The 16272-nt window shown below is 36.3% G+C and overlaps 1 protein-coding gene across 2 annotated transcripts in view; it reads right to left on the bottom strand.

Annotated features, from left to right (window-relative positions):
* The window catches only part of LOC309631734 (uncharacterized protein), a 492832-nt gene that overhangs the window by 221059 nt on the left and 255501 nt on the right, over nt 1-16272 (bottom strand). Inside the window, exon 5 of one of the 2 annotated variants that reach the window (XM_082398597.1) lies at nt 10045-10188. The exons of the other annotated variant lie outside the window; for it this stretch is intronic. The gene's annotated coding sequence lies outside the window, so the exon portion shown is untranslated. The remainder of the gene's footprint in view (nt 1-10044; nt 10189-16272) is intronic. 2 annotated transcript variants of the gene reach the window in all.

Below are 16272 nucleotides of genomic sequence, written 5' to 3'. Positions count from 1 at the left end.
GACACTTAATATGGAAACCCAAGATACCACAGGAAACAGATCTAGATTTAGTACATGTTACCACTTACATTTTAGTGGAATGCCAAATTGTATGTATTATTGGAGGTATACATTTGTCTTTTTTTTTAGATTAGGTAAGATCGGTCCATCTGTCCATCTCTTATTGTTAAACTTGCTCTGAAATAATAACTGATGGGCAATTTCTAATTTTCAAAGAACTTTAGTATTACTTAGTACATTAAGTGCTCATCTCACAAGTGCCATATGAGGTAATTTGGTTAAGCATTATTATCCCCACCATTGTCACTTTCTCTAAGTGGCTCAACCGAATTGGTATTCGAATCTAGTCCCCTGATTTTACATCCAACAATCCTCCCTCTCCACCAGAGTTGTTTTCTTACAATCCTAAAATATGTGTGGATTAGCCTTTCTAACCCAGCTCATTTCTATTAAAATATTGTTACTATCTTCATCTTTATTTTCTTGTACTGTTTCCATAAGAACTGAATCACCACATAAATCCCCATTTCTAAGCAAAACTTCTCTTCAGTGTTGCTATAAATTATTCAATAGATTTATCCTGTATCCCAAAGGCTGATGAACTTCATTGTGGAGTGTTATCTTCCCTACACTTAAAAACCATTCAAAATATAAACAGCTGCACGCCTATTGGACCAAGTCTGCATGACAAAATCCTTTATAAAATTTTTTAAAATTTCTGAAATTCCCATAAGCTACTCCATTCAGGGGGGAGGGGAAAATAAGAAATATTCACACTGTACTCAGCTGTTTGAAATGGCTGAGCCAACTTTACTACTGTACCATGGGAGAAATCCAAAGACCAACAAACCAGGTTCTCTATAAGTCTCTTCATTATTATGCTCTCTGTTATAACAAAGTACTTTATCTGGCATCAAAATTACATTAATGCTCTCTGTTCACACTGCTCTTGCAAGAAACAAACACTTCTTTGTGTCTGAGTTTTCCACATGGTTGCCCTGATGAAACATATGCCATTGGAGGACAAATATATTGCTGCAAGTAAAAAAGAGCAAATTAATTCCAAAACCTAGTTAGAGATAAAAGATACCATTTCCTTATTTTTGAAATGCAACTTATATAAAATGTCACACTGGGCTTTATTTGTGGAGGAAAAGCACGCTGCAACTTCATAACTGACAATTTTTCTAACTTGACATTTTGTCCATTGCAAAACTGCTGAACAGAGCTGTGGGCAACTGCTTTCCACTGCTTCTGGCTAGTCCATTCAGTAAATCTTAATGTTACTATTGAAGATGAATGAGCCATCCAAGGTTTTAGCAACTTGATTCCAAAAATCTCTGTAATGTTTTGGTACAAATGCAAAGAGCCAAATTTTGAAATTTCCTGGATCAGAAAGAATACCCTTTCTCAGAAGGACTTGAAGTACTTCCTTTTTCTGATTGAGCTGTGATTCTACAAACCCTCCTTGAAAATTTTGGTACCTCTGCCAGAAATTGGAGAATAAAAGGAAGATACTGTAAATCCTTCTTAATTGTTATCCATAAAAATTAGCAGTAAGTACATATTTCACTGAGTAATTATTTGCTGGAACACCTGATCCAATAGAAGAGAGAGTTTTACACATGAATAGGACGATTTCACTCTCAATCAGCACATCTAAGCCAGTCTGCTACCACATTTCAGACTGAAGCTGAAGTAAAACTGTTTTCCAAATAACTGGATGAAAAGAGAAAATTAAAACAAGTTTTAACAGTTATGCAGGGTGCAATCTGAATGAATTCAAGATTTGTTTGTGTTTATTTTCATTGAATTTACGTGTAACAGTTTATGAGCTTAGACAGCCTTGGATATATCCATGGAAGCTAACAGAAACAGTATGCTGACCCTAAAATTCTGATATAACATTCATTCTTTGGAAATAACACACACCTCTTCCATCACCATGCAGCCCAGTTTCTGATGTATATAGGGCAATTCACAAATAATGAATGGAAGAATAAATAGGAATAGAGTGCTGGTTTTTTGGTAAATGATGCCTTCTTTCTCTTGGGAGACATAACCGTTCATTCTCTTACAGAGTGCTCTTGAAAAAAATAATTTGATCTTGATGCTAATGGTCAAGTATGAGTTAGAAGAAGTGTAGGGAAGGATGCAAACAAGTGCTAGTCAGAACTTTACTGAACTGATGGTCATGTCCTATTCCCACTTCAGAATTTGTCCCTATATCAATTCTCTTTAAGGAAAAAATAACAGGAAATTAATGGAAAAGATTACTGCTTTAACCCCATTTAAAAAAATCCTAGACTATAACCCTTCTCTGGAATTTAAAAATTGGTCTTGAAATACTTTGGTCCTCAGCATTTTGGAGTTAGAGCAACACTACACTGCATCCTGGAGTAGAAGGACTTTGCAGGTTTGCAAAAAGTCTCTGTAATAGCAACAGCGAAAAGTCTCTCTTGGGTAATATTTGCCCAGTGTATCTGAGTCTCCCCATATGCAGAATTCCCAGTGGCTTCAAGGAGATTTTACATCCTAGAAATAGGTTTTAAAATTCCAGATCTCACCCAACACTTAGAAGAGGGGACTATACTTTTCTTCCACTTTGACATCTTAGTCACAAATATTCTCTATCTTGTTAAAATCAATTAAAAGATAAAATATGTCATGTTAAAGTAACAAAATAGAAGAATCTAATGGATCTTGAGTGTCAAAATACAAGCACAGTCAGCCAAAAGAATAAGTTTTCCAATTCAAATTATGTTTGTGGATGGTTTTTGTCAGGTAAGAACAATAAGAGAGGAATAAAATATAAATAGCTGCAATATAATAAAAAGAGATAGACTACTATATGACTACAGTCACTAATTATAGAATAAAATGTGAATGACAGAATGGCTTTGCTTTATAAAGAGAATTAGAATGGAGCTTATCATAGTGAATAGGAAGGAGAGTTGAAGGGACTGAGGGGAGGGTTGCTAGAAGAGAAAGAGGGATTTGTTAAATTTATTGAATATCTACTACAGGTTTACTACGCGTACTATATTAATAGCTTAAAAACAAATTATTCAGAGGTACAATTGTTTACAGACACAGTTCACCCTAAGCTTTATAATATTTTAGATTTTTGAATGGCTTATCCTGTTGGTGCTCTGCAGATGAATGATCTGGTCATTCAGGTCACTTGCCTCTGAATGGCTGGGAATCGCATTTAAATTAGAAATTATGTGGAGTTGATGGAAATAGCCCCCAAGTCAAAGGAATTGGGTTCTATCCTCTATCTTGTCTTTAATGCACAACAGGGCCTTTGGTGGTTAGTGTACAACTTCAACCAACACTATGGCACTAGGGCCTGGCTCACATTCATCAACTAACATTTGAAAACTGGCTATTTTAGTGGAAGAGTAAAACTAGGTGCAACTGAATAAATGTTAATCCATTCAAATGCTTCATCATAAAATCCTAAAAGGTATAAGATTTGACTCCTGAAATTATGAGGGATCTGAGATTTCTTTTTCCTCTCCGCTAATGTTAATTGTCATCTACCTAATAAAACTCTAAATCCATAAACCTTTTATTCCTAAAATGTATCATTCCTTATATAGGAATTATCCTGAGGAAATAATCTCTATAAATTCTGGCTATAATAGTGTTATTTATAATAGCCCCAAATTTAAAGCATCATAAAAATCCATAAATGTGATATTTGTTAAATGAATTAGAGTTAAAACAAAATATAATGGGAAATGATATTTTAAAAGCATGGAAAGAATGCCAGTGAAAATGGCAGAGTAGGAAACTCCAAGGGCCCATCTCTCAACAGAAACACTGAAAAGGCTGGCTAAAAATGTCAGAATCAACTCTGTCAGAACAATGGAAGATAATCAAAGATTTACAGCAGTCAAGCAAATGCTTAATCAAGAAACCCTCTGAAACCCAATAGGAGAACTTTGTGGTGTTTTAACTTACCTTTTTGTCCCACCCAACTCCCTCTAGCACAATGACAGTCTTAAGGACAGCAGCCTACATCCCTGGTATGGATTCCTGGTGCTGGCGGAAACAAAGAGGACTTTATTCCCAAAGAATCAATTACTTCACATGCAAATAGATTAAGTTCTCCAATTAAAAGACAGAAATTGGCAGAATGAATTTTTTTTAAAAAAAATGATCCAACTAGGGCTTCCCTGGTGGCACAGTGGTTGAGAATCTGCCTGCCAATGCAGGGGACACGGGTTCGAGCCCTGGTCTGGGAAGATCCCACATGCCGCAGAGCAGCTAGGCCCATGAGCCACAACTACTGAGCCTGCGCGTCTGGAGCCTGTGCCCCGCAACAAGAGAGGCCGCGACAGTGAAAGGCCCGCGCACCGCGATGAAGAGTGGCCCCCGCTTGCCACAACTAGAGAAAGCCCTCGCACAGAAACGAAGACCCAACACAGCCAAAAATAAATAAATTAATTAATTTTTAAAAAACGCATTACATATTTAAAAAAAAAAATGATCCAACTATACAACGATACTATCCTGTCTATAAGAGACTCACTCACTTTAGATCCAAAGGCACAAACAGGTTGAAAGTAAAGGATGGAAAAAATATATTCCATGCAAATAATAACCAAAAGAGAGCTGGGGCTTCTATATTAGTATTTGGTAAAATAGATTTTAGGTCAAAATTATTATAAGAGACAAAGAAGAACATTATATATTGACAAAAGGGTCAATATATCAAGAAGATATAAAAATTATAAACACATACACACATAACAACAGAGCCCCAAGATGAAGCAAAACTTGACAGACTTGAAGGGAGAAATAAGAAGTTCCATACCAGTAGTTGGAGACAATTATACCCCACTTTGAATAATGGATAAAACAACTAGACAGAAGATTAATAAGGAAGTAGAGGACTGGAATAATACAAAAACTAACTAGACCCAAGACACATATACAGAACATTCCACCCAACAATAGTAGAATGCATATTATTCTCAAGTGCACTTGGAACATTTTCCAGGGTAGACCATATATTAGGCCACAAAATGGGTCTCAACAAATTTTAAAAGATTGAAATTATACAAAGTATCTTCTTCAGACCACATGGAATGAAACCAGAAATCATTAACAGAAGGAAAATTGTCACTCACAAATATGTGGAAATTAAACAACATACTCTTGAACAACCAATGGGTCAAAGAAGAAATTACATAGGAAATAAGAAAATACTAGTTGAATGAAAATGAAAATGAATCCAAGGACTCTGAAGGATAAATGAAATCATTAAAATGTAAAAGTATATATATTCACATGGGAAGATGAGCTCACATTACATCAAGTTTAAAAAGAAAAAGGCCAGCTGAAAAATGTAGATGTGTATAGAAGGATCCTATTAAAATACCTCATACACACATATTCACACAAGCAGAAAAGCATCTGAACAGATCATAGAAAATATCCATTATGATTATCTTTAGTTGATCACCTTTGATATTATGTTTATTTTTCTTCCTGTTTATCTGTATTTTCTAATTTTCCCTAGTGAATATGTATTACCTGCGTAAATTTAATTAAAATTTAATAAAATACAAAGTCAAATGAAAAACAAAAAGTTATTATGAGGAAATAATTGCACATGTGGTTTTGGATAGGATTATTTCTTCAGTTACTATACTTTAAAACATAAATTCACTGAAACAAGCAGCTGAAGAAAAGGACATAGAGATTATTTAAAACCAGCAAAATATTGTATGCATATTACAGGCAAATTTCAACAAAATTATTACATGATGTAGACTTTTGAAGAATTTTTTAATCAGAATATTTAGCTACTGCCCTGATTTCTCTTTGATGTGATTTACAGTTGGATAACTTTGGCTTCAAGGAGAAAGTAAACATACCCTAGCATTAAGAAACACTATTTCAGGAGAATGATTATTTCACTGCTACCAGTATTTGAAGCAGGCATTTCAAGATGATTGATCCTCTGAGGGAAAGAAAGGAATTTCCCCTTTTCGACAATCTGGGGCTCTTTAAAACTCAGCAGTGCTTGCTTTGTTTCACGTTGTTGGAAATCCCGCTTTGCATTATATTAGTTTCAAGGATAAAAATGTTGTGGGAATAAAACATCCAAATACATTTTTTTTCCTCTGGAGCCTTGTCTTTATTCTAATGTGAGAACACTTTTATCATCTCAAAATCATGTGTAAATTTGGTGAGGAAAACTCAAGTCATAAAATGTGAATCAAATCATAAAATATGGACTTAACTGGCAACGGAAAAGCAAGAAGAGGTTTCTTTTGTCTTTATTTCTGACCTTAGTACCAAGTATGGATTGCCTTTATGAAAGAATTAAGCTTGAGAACTCCACTGCCCCATCACAGAACAAACAGGGAAACTGACAGTACTCTTTCCATTATTTTCTGTAATATAAAATGCTATTCAGTGGGAGAATTATTTTTAAATTCCAAATTAAAAAAAACACACGAATAATGTAAGGATTAATGTATGTTTGTAAAACATTCAAAATTTCTCAAAAGAAATCCAGTTCCACATGACCCCTGACATTTCTTAGCCCTGCATCCTGTTTCTCACTAGCTTTGTTCTCAGAGAAAAGGACCTCGTCTTTTTCCCTTACTCACTACACTGACTTTTCTAGTTTTCCTCAACATTTAGCTAAGTGATGGACCTTCCCCATTTTTGTATGTGAAGTATGCCATCCTCTCTGGCCACAAGCAGGAACTTCTTATGTGTGTTAACTGTATATCTATTTATATCTAATTTATGACAAATAGTAAAATGACATTGCATAATGAATTCAAGGAGGGAAAAAAATGACAATTTGTAATGCCTCAGAGCTACCTAGAGAGAAATTACAGACCTCCTCCTAGATATGGGTTGCTGAAAATCAAGACAAAAATGGTCTGGCTTTCTCTGTCCAGAGGATATCTATGAGGTACACTGTTAGAAAAAGAGCGTCCCAACTGAATTTTTTTGCTGGTTTTCATCCACTGTCATTAGATTGTGTATACTTTCACAGTCAGAAACATTTCCTCAAACATATTCCAGTGCCCTAGATGTTTATTAGACTCAATGAATTTTAATTCATGTTTCTAATGATTCCCTGCAGAGTTGGGAATCCAAATAGGCACTGAGAGGAAGATCCAGCCATGAGGCCAGTGTAGGCTCTTCTCCCATTGCCAGTGTGATGTCAGCTGACGAGGCCAGTAGCAAAATCAGAGGGCCCCCTCCATGGGCTGATGGTGGTGTTTTATCCCTTACAGACCCACAGCTCTTTAATACTCAATCCATTAGTATGTGCTCATTTCAGTTTCTACCACTACCAAAAAAAAGACAGTTTTCGTAGTAAGATTGACTTCTATTATCTTTCTTAGAAATCATAAGTGATATTAATTAATTTTTTGTTCTTCATTTTTTAAGTAACATAAACCGACAAATAATGGAATATGGAAAAATAGTGTTGGGGACAAGAATAAACATTTTACTTAATATCAATTGAATGCATATGATGGAGTATAGTATTCAGTATATTTTTCCATCTGTTAAATCCGTTGTTCTAAAACTAGAATTCAGAGATAAAGCAAGTATAGAAACAGTGTGCATGACATATAATAATAATGTACCTTAGTTATGAATGTTGAACTGATGATAAATTAATAAGTAAATTGTCCTTCTAGCACACTTTTGGGTGCCATTGAGTCTGTTTCTTAACTCTCTATTTTATTCCACTGGTGGATTTGTCTATTCCTGTGATAATTCCATACTGGTTTATAGTGTGCCTTGATATCCAGCAGAGTATGGACCTTGTAGTATCTTTGGCAGATGCCAGAATTAGACCTGTTTCTCCTTTCTGGACTACATACACTGATTCCTTTTTATAGATGGAAGTTACACAATACCAGAACACAGGCGCTAGTCAGAGTTTTAATTTCCCTTTATTTCTTATCAAGTAGAATGCCAGGTAATACCGATATATTTCCTGCTCTTCTTTCAACCCTCTACTGAACGTGAGACTCTTCAACAATCTGAACTGTTCTGAGTCTCAGAGCCAGCACTAATCTCTCATTAATCTCAGATGTATCCATGTTGGGGGGAACAACGGAAACAACAGAAGAGTCTTCCACCCTGCAGCTAAGTTTTTGCAGGCATGACTGAGCTATTGAACTACAGGGAGTTTTCTCATCTATGAATATAGTATATATCTTTATTTACTAAAAATTTTTTTATTGTTTCCAGAGCTGTCTATAAAATTTCTTGTAGGTTTGTTACTAGGTGCATTGTACTATTTATTCCTATTTTGAACGGGGTATTTTCTTCTAATGCATTTACTAACTGGTTATTGATCACACATAGGAAAATGTTACTTTTGTTCTGTTTTGGGTTTTTTTGCAGTAGTCTTTTGGAGAATGATTTTATTGAAGAAACTTTATCTGCAGAAAAGCATATGTCTCAATACAGTTTCACAAACTCAGTACAGCACCCAAGTCGAGAAAAGATGTCTCCTTTGTTCTCCCTTCCCACCACTGCCTCCACCCGAAGAGTAACTGCTATCCTAACTTCAGACACCGTGGAACATCTTTACCTCGTTTTCAATTTTGTATAAACGTACTCAGACAGCATGAACTCTTTTGTGTTTGCCTCCTTTCATCCCACATTATGTTTGCAAGATTCATCCTTATTGTATATAGTTGACATTTGTACATTCTTATTGCTGAAAAGTACTTTCTTTTTTTTTTTTTTTTTTTTTTGCTAATATACTACAATTTGGTTGTCCACCCTACTTTTAAGGGCATTGTGTAGTTTGGGGCTATTACAAATAGTACTTCTATGAACACTCTTCAACATGTCTTGTACATTTGAACTTGTTTATGCATTTTTGTTGGTTTCACACCTAGGAATGGAATAGCTTAGTCACAGATTTAAAAGGTACTGCCAGGGTTTCCCTGGTGGTGCAGTGGTTAAGAATCCGCCTCCCAACGCAGGGGACACGGGCTCGAGCCCTGGTCCGGGAAGATCCCACATGCCATGGAGCAACTAAGCCCGTGTACCACAACTACTGAGCCTGCGCTCTAGAGCCCATGAGCCACAACTACTGAAGCTTGCGTGCCTAGAGCCCGTGCTCCGCAACAAGAGAAGCCACCGCAGTGAGAAGCCCGTGCACTGCAACGAAGAGTCGCCTCTGCTCGCCACAGCTAGAGAAAAGCCCGCGCGCAGCAACAAAAGACCCAATGCAGCCAAAAATAAAATAAATAAAATAAATTTATGGGAAAAAAAAGGTACGGCCAAACAGACGTCTACAGTAGTTGAACCTATTTATAGTTCCATCAGCAGTGTATGAGAGTTCCAGTTTAACTTAGTACATAAACCATCAGTATTCCAGAGTTCCAGTTGTTCCATACCTCTGTTGACACTTGGTATTCTGTACCCTTTTCTAGTCATTTATTGTAGTAGTGTGTAGTATTATCACACCGTGGCTTCAATTTTGCTCTTCTCTGATGACTAGTGAAGCCAGGTACCTTTCCAATTGTGTCTAGACCATTTGGATATCATTTATGAAATACTTGTTTAAGCCTTTTGGTCATTTTTCTTTTGTGTCGTCTATCTTTTTCTTATTGCTTTATAGGAGTTTTTTAAACATCCTGGATATGAGTCCTTTGTCAGATGTATGTATTGCCAACAGCTTCTCCCACTGAGGACTCTTTAATGGTGGCTTATGGTGTAATTTACCATTTTTTCTTTATAGTTACTGTTTTTTGTAATGAGTTTTAAAATTTTTGTCTACTCCAAGTTTATGATGATGACTAAGCTATTGATTATTAGATGCCATTCCTCCATCTGGCCACTTTGTTAATAAACCTTCTTATTGGTTCCAATAATTATGATGTGAGATCCTTTTTTTTTTTTTTTGGTAGGTAATCATATCATTTGAAGTTATCGACTGTTTTAGGTCTTGCTTTTCATATAAGTCAAGAAGTAACTGAAACATATGATTAAATTGACATAAACAACATAAGATCGTATTGTTTTACATACCAGGAAGTTCCAAGATAGGGTGGCAGCAGGTACAGCATGTCAAGTTCCAGTTCTGCTTTAATGAAAGTCTCTTTGCTTTGTTATCCTCCTATGTTAACTTCATCTTCAGGCTGGTAGCCAGGTGTTGCAGTAAGCCCTGGTTTGCTAAGAAATATGTAGGAAATGTTTCATCATGATTGAATGTTAATTATTACCAAATGCTTTTATTGCTATGATTGAGTTAATACTGTTTTATTCCCTTAAAGTGTTGAGTAATATACCAATTTATTTTCTAGTTTTGAACCATTCTTGAATTCCTCAGGTAAATATATTCTTAGATATCTTCTTTTAATCTCCTGCTGGATTCAATTTGCTAATATTTTATATAACATTTTGGATTCTTTGTTTATAACAGAATGGGCCTATAATTTTATTTTCTTGTGTGGTCCTCAGCTTAATTTGGTATCAGGGTTAAGCTGAGTGGCTTAATTCCTCATATTTTTCTGATACATTAGAAATTGCAGTTGATCCTCATTATTTGTGCATTCTGTATTTGTGAATTTGCCTACCAGTTAAAATGGATTTGTAGCCCCCAAATCAATACTTGCAGCACTTTTGTGGTCATTTGGAGACAAATGCAGAGAGGTGAGACTTTTGAGTCATCCCACATGTGCATTCCCAGTAGAAGTCAAACAAGGCAATGCTCTGCCTTCTTGTTTCAGCTCTCCTACTGTGATCAAGTATCTTTTTCATGGTCTACTTAGTGTCATGTCTTTTGCATTTTTTGCTTTTTGTTGGTGATTTTGCAGCTTAAAATGGTCCCCAAGCATAGTGTTGGCATGTTGTCTAAAGTTCTTAAGCAGAAGAAGGCTATGACATGCCTCATGGAGAAAATCTGTGTTTCAAGTAAGTTTTGTTCAGGCATAAGTTATTGTGCTGTTGGCCACGAGTTCAATGTTAATGAATCAACAATATCTATTAAATAAAATGTTTTTAAACAGAAACATACATAAAACAAAGTTATGTATTGATCAGTTGGTGAAAATGTTGTGGCCAGAGGCTCACAGGACTAACCCTATATTTCCACTATGAGCAATAATTCAGGGTTCACTAATTCAGTGTTAATAATGACTTTATAGAGCATAATTGCCACCAATAACAAGAACTGACTGTACCTATTGTTTGCAGAGTTGACAGCAGTCACCTTCGTGCCTTTTGCAGAGACAGATCAATAACTACCATTTTGATTTCTTTTCTGGTCTTGGTCTATTCAAGTATCCTACTGGGCCAATTTTAGTAATTTACACTTTTTTTAAAAAGTGTCTGTTTCATCTGATATTCACATTTACTGGTGTTCCTTCTTATAATATTTTATTCCCCTGTGTATGTTCCATTTTGGTTACTATTCTTAATATTTGGGGTATCTGTTTTCCTTTGATTCCTGCCAATGTCTATCTTTGGTGTTTGCCTATGCGTATTTTCAAATAATGAGGTCTTATTTTGTGATTATTTGCTATTTGTTTGTTTTCTGTTTCCTTAACATCTTCTCATATCTTTATTAACTCCTTCCTTCTCTTTTTTTTTTAAGTTTAATACAGTCCATTTATTTTAATTATTTCTTATATTCTAAAATAAAATCATATTTAACACTTTAAATTTTCCCTTGACTCTCTTTGGCTGCATCCCATAAGATTTTATATAAAATTTTTGCTGCTGTGTACAAAATATTACAAAATATTTTGTAGCTTAATTTTTATTTTCTTGAACCCAGGAGTTATTAGAAGTATTTTTCCAGAGTACTAATTATTTTAATTAATTAATTTCTAATTTTACTGCACTGTCATCAGCGAACATGGCTGCTGTATGTGGTAAACTATTGAAACTTTTATTTCTTGCTCTAGTACTAGGCTGAACACGAAGCTTCTTAGAAAGGTCTTGAAATAATACTGTTGTGCATCAGGGAACAAGCTTCACTGTTTTCAAAATTTCCCTGGCTATCTGCAAATGCTAACTCCTCCCCTCCACCAGGGAGGGGCTGCCAGGCCCCACCCGAATGCTAGTTTGCCCTTCTTCTTTGATCTCTTCCCACCTCTAAGACCTAGAGCTGGTCACTTCCTCCAACGCAGTCAGGGACTTCCTTTTTGTCTTATAAGCCCTTTCTACCTGTATCTTACAATAAACATTGACATTCATATTCCTGAGCTCTGTTTTTGATATGTAAAAGGGAATTCTGGAATTTGAAATCTGTTTTCTCTCCCACATAAGCCTGACCTTTAAAATTATTGCCTTACTACAGACTCAAAAAGCCTAATTTGAGGCTGAGCAATGACTTTATTGTTTCAGAAGACATATATTCAGGCCCTGAAGCACTGAAACCCGCTGATTCAATGGAAGGGAAATCACATGGCATAATGATTTAAAGGGAATTAAAAATACCTTGACTTAACATTTTAAAAAATACCCAATTGATTCTGATTGATTTGATTTTTTTTGTGATCCAATTGGCCTGAACTTCATTTAGCAGCTTACAGTAACCAGCTGTGGTAAATTATTTTTCCACCATTCTTTTTCTCCCCCCTCCTCAGCTGAGACATATTTTTAGCAGAGACACTTCCCAATGTCACTAGCTTGGAGTTTGGCCAGGTGACTTGCTTTGGCCAATGAAACATGAGAGGACTTACGTGCACTACACTCAATCAGACTTTAAATGTGTATGTGTGGTTTGGTTTGCCCTCTCACATTCTTGCAATCCACCATGAAGAGATTGTCCCAGGGCACCACAGTTTCTTCATTCTGAATCCCAGAATAAGGACACATACGGAACAGACCTGAATCTAATCCACATCCTGGTGCCAAGTCCAGCCAAACCCACCCCAACCAAATCTAGCTGAGTCATAAGTCAATCCACAGACCTCTGAGCAAGAAACCAATGTTTGTTGTTGTAAGTCAACTGAGATTTGGGGAGTTGTTCATTAAATAGCACTATTGCAGCAAAAAGCTGACTAATACAGTAATCTTGCAGTAAATTATTCTTGCATGCTCTATATTTTATATGGTTCATAGTAGATTTAATTCAAATTATATATCTGATTCTCCAGTTTAATCAAGTCTCCATATGAATTAGCAAAGAAATAGTTTGTACCATATAGTTTTGCAACCACACTTGGGAAATGTATCTGCATCTTCCCATCAGGTCAGAAATATTTCAACTGGTTTCTACTAGCGGGTCAGGAACCTAGCAAGGTCTTCACATATGCAAGGCCTCCTACTGCATCTTAGAGTACAGCCACTCTTACAGGCTTTATGTTGGCTCAGAATAACATACAATCCAGTGGGAGGATAAGTACAACAATTTCCTCACGACCAGCTGTTCATTTACATAACTCCAGCACAAGGGCAGCATCCTATCAATGTGATGATGGGATGAAGTAGGGACGAATCTCAATATTCACATATTACCGTGGGTATCTATCTCCTCCACCTATGCTGACATCTGTGATGGCCTTTCTAAATAACTCAGGGCATCAGAGGGTTGCTCTTTCCCACAAGCCAAGATAGCTTTGGCAAACACATCTGTATAATGTGTGCACTGGGCACATTTCCTTGTTGAATTATTCAACTAAATCTGATAATGAGAGCACATTGACACAGTTAAACACTCAGGTGAATAAAGGATTCACTTTGAAGTGCAGAAATTTTTGGAGTCATCTGTGTTTTAACAAGTGATGATTCTCACGACCCTCATCCAGGGAGGAAGAAACTTTAGAAAAGGTAAACTAGAGTTGAGTATGCTGGAGGCTTTTTCTGGCATGATTTGAAGGAGAAGAAAGGTGAGGCAGTTTCCAGTGTTCATTTGAGCCACCAATCTTTCTTGAATAAATGTAATGATTTTAAGAGCCAGAAAAATGAGACTCGGTTCTTAAGCAAATCTTATTCCTCTGAACTCTAATGGGACATAGAGATGAACACAAGTATAGGTATCAACACATCTGATTTCTGATCTTCCCTCTGTAAAGCCCCTCATGCACAACCTTACAAAAACCTTGTGCTTTTTTCACCTCAATTCTCACTCTGTAAAACGGGAGAAAATTGACTGATCCCCCCTTTATTACCATAGTATATATTATAAAGCATCAACAAAACTTTTTGCAAATACAAGGGCCATCCAGAAATACAAATTTGGGTAATAGTTGTATTTAAATATGATGCATACATTATGAAACACCTGACAGTCACACTGGCTGTCTCTACAATAAGGACATCATTACCGATAGTGGTTTGGCGCTTGGCAAATGCCAGCTTGTATTTTTATTAGCCTGCCCTGTCTCTCCAACTGATCTGTATATCCTTACAAATAAGGACTATTTCTCAACTCTCTTTTAATCTTCATTACTTAGTACAGTATGGAAAGCACAAGGTAGGTGATCATTGATTTTATAATAAAGGTAGTTAATAGTTGCCATTTGCTGATCCTCTTCCATGTGCCAGACCCTGTGCTAGGCATTTTACATACACTGTCTCTAATTCATACAACTGTACAATAACTCCAAAAGAAAAATTTATTCCCATTTTACAGATCAAGAAACTGAGGGTCAGAGAGATTATGAGACTAAGCCTAGGCTATACTGCTAGTTTAATAAGAATGATTATGCATGTAATGAATAAAACATATTTTAAGTAATTAGATGGTCATAGTTAATAGTTTAGAAAAGCAGGAACTAAAATAAAGCATCACTAGTAATTGCTAATTGTTGACACAGTTCACTATTCTCATCAACTATTTAGTGTCTGCTAGGATCAGAGAACTGCCATGAGTGTTACTTAACCTCTGAACCCAAAGCTTTCTTTCAGTGTCTAGAAAAGAAATTAAACTGTGTGAATGTTCATTTCTTAACATGGAAATAAGTTCAGTCACCTAAGATGTCTGTCTCGTCTAAATCTTTCTTTCCAAATGATTATATCTAACTTATGAAGTGATATTTGTCAAAATTTCATGCTTACTTGCCATTGAAATCATGTCTACCCAGTCATATCTATATTTTATACACTATTTGCCCCAAATTATATGCTCAAGAAGAAAACTGTAAAAGCAAGAGAAGAGAGAGAATTTGTAAAAGTTGGGTGTTATTTCTCCAGTGACCTCCTCATGATCGTAATCTGATAATGTGGATGAATCATTTAGATGAGTTTCTTCCTCCGAATATTTCATTCACGATCAGGAAAGGACCACTTAGCTAACCGCTCTCTTTTTGCCTCTGAGGCAATGACAGCCCAGACACATGAAGTGACCAGACTGCGGTCAGTCAGCTGGCCAGGGTCAGAGTTACAGTTAGAAGCCAGGCTTTCTTTCCATTACCCTAACCCCAAATTTCCAAATTACACTTTTTAAAATGCACTATCCTTTTCTTGTGTAATAATTAAGAAATACAAGCTTAAGGAACATATAGTTTCCTTCTGTCTTGAATTAGCCAGTGACTTGAATAGTAAGCCTTCAAAAATATATAGTAAATCTAATTTTAAAAAATCAACTCTGCTTAGCCACAGCTGCAGGAGCACTAGGCAGCCCTTTCTCGTTTACAAAGACCTTCACATTTAGTGCTGTATTTAGTTCTCACTGCAATTCTGTGAGCTGTTATTGTGATCTTGACTTTGTAGACGAGGAAACTGTTGATCAAAGAGACTAAATCATCCACCTTGTGGGTGGCAGAGCCAGAACTCTAAAATGGCTTCATAAACTTGACTTCATTGATTCCTCCATTTCAACACAATTCCTAATTCTTCTCATGGAAAAGTTGTCTGTCTCCCAGTGGGATCAAGCTCCGCCTCGCAGGGTAGAGAGTTTTGGCCAAGAGTGACTGCCAGGCCAGGGACTACATTCTCAACCCTATGCCCCTTTGGTTGGGGCCATGTGATGAGCGCTCATCAGTGGAACATGAGCAGAAGTGTTACGTGTCAGAAGCAAATGTGCCTTTACACTCTCTCCTTCCCCAACCATTGGCTTGCGTTGTTGTCCAGGGTGTCCTTGGAAGGCACGTACTGAAGATGGCAGAGCTGCTGAGCCAGAGTCCCTGAATAACAGTGGAACAACTGTGCCTTCCACCACTCTGCTCTGTTAACCAGTAATATCCACAACGGACTGCTATATGAGCAAAAAAAAAAAAAAAAAAAATGTTTCTTGTGAAAGCCAATGAAATTGTGGGGTTTGTCTGCAAACCTAGCTAGCAGTACCTTAGCAAAATGAATATACTT

This window comes from Balaenoptera borealis (genome assembly GCF_965194805.1).
Source record: "Balaenoptera borealis genome assembly, chromosome: 7".
Lineage (NCBI taxonomy): Eukaryota > Metazoa > Chordata > Mammalia > Artiodactyla > Balaenopteridae > Balaenoptera > Balaenoptera borealis.
The sequence above is the reverse complement of the archived record's forward strand: the minus strand, read 5'-3'. Positions and strand labels throughout refer to the sequence as shown.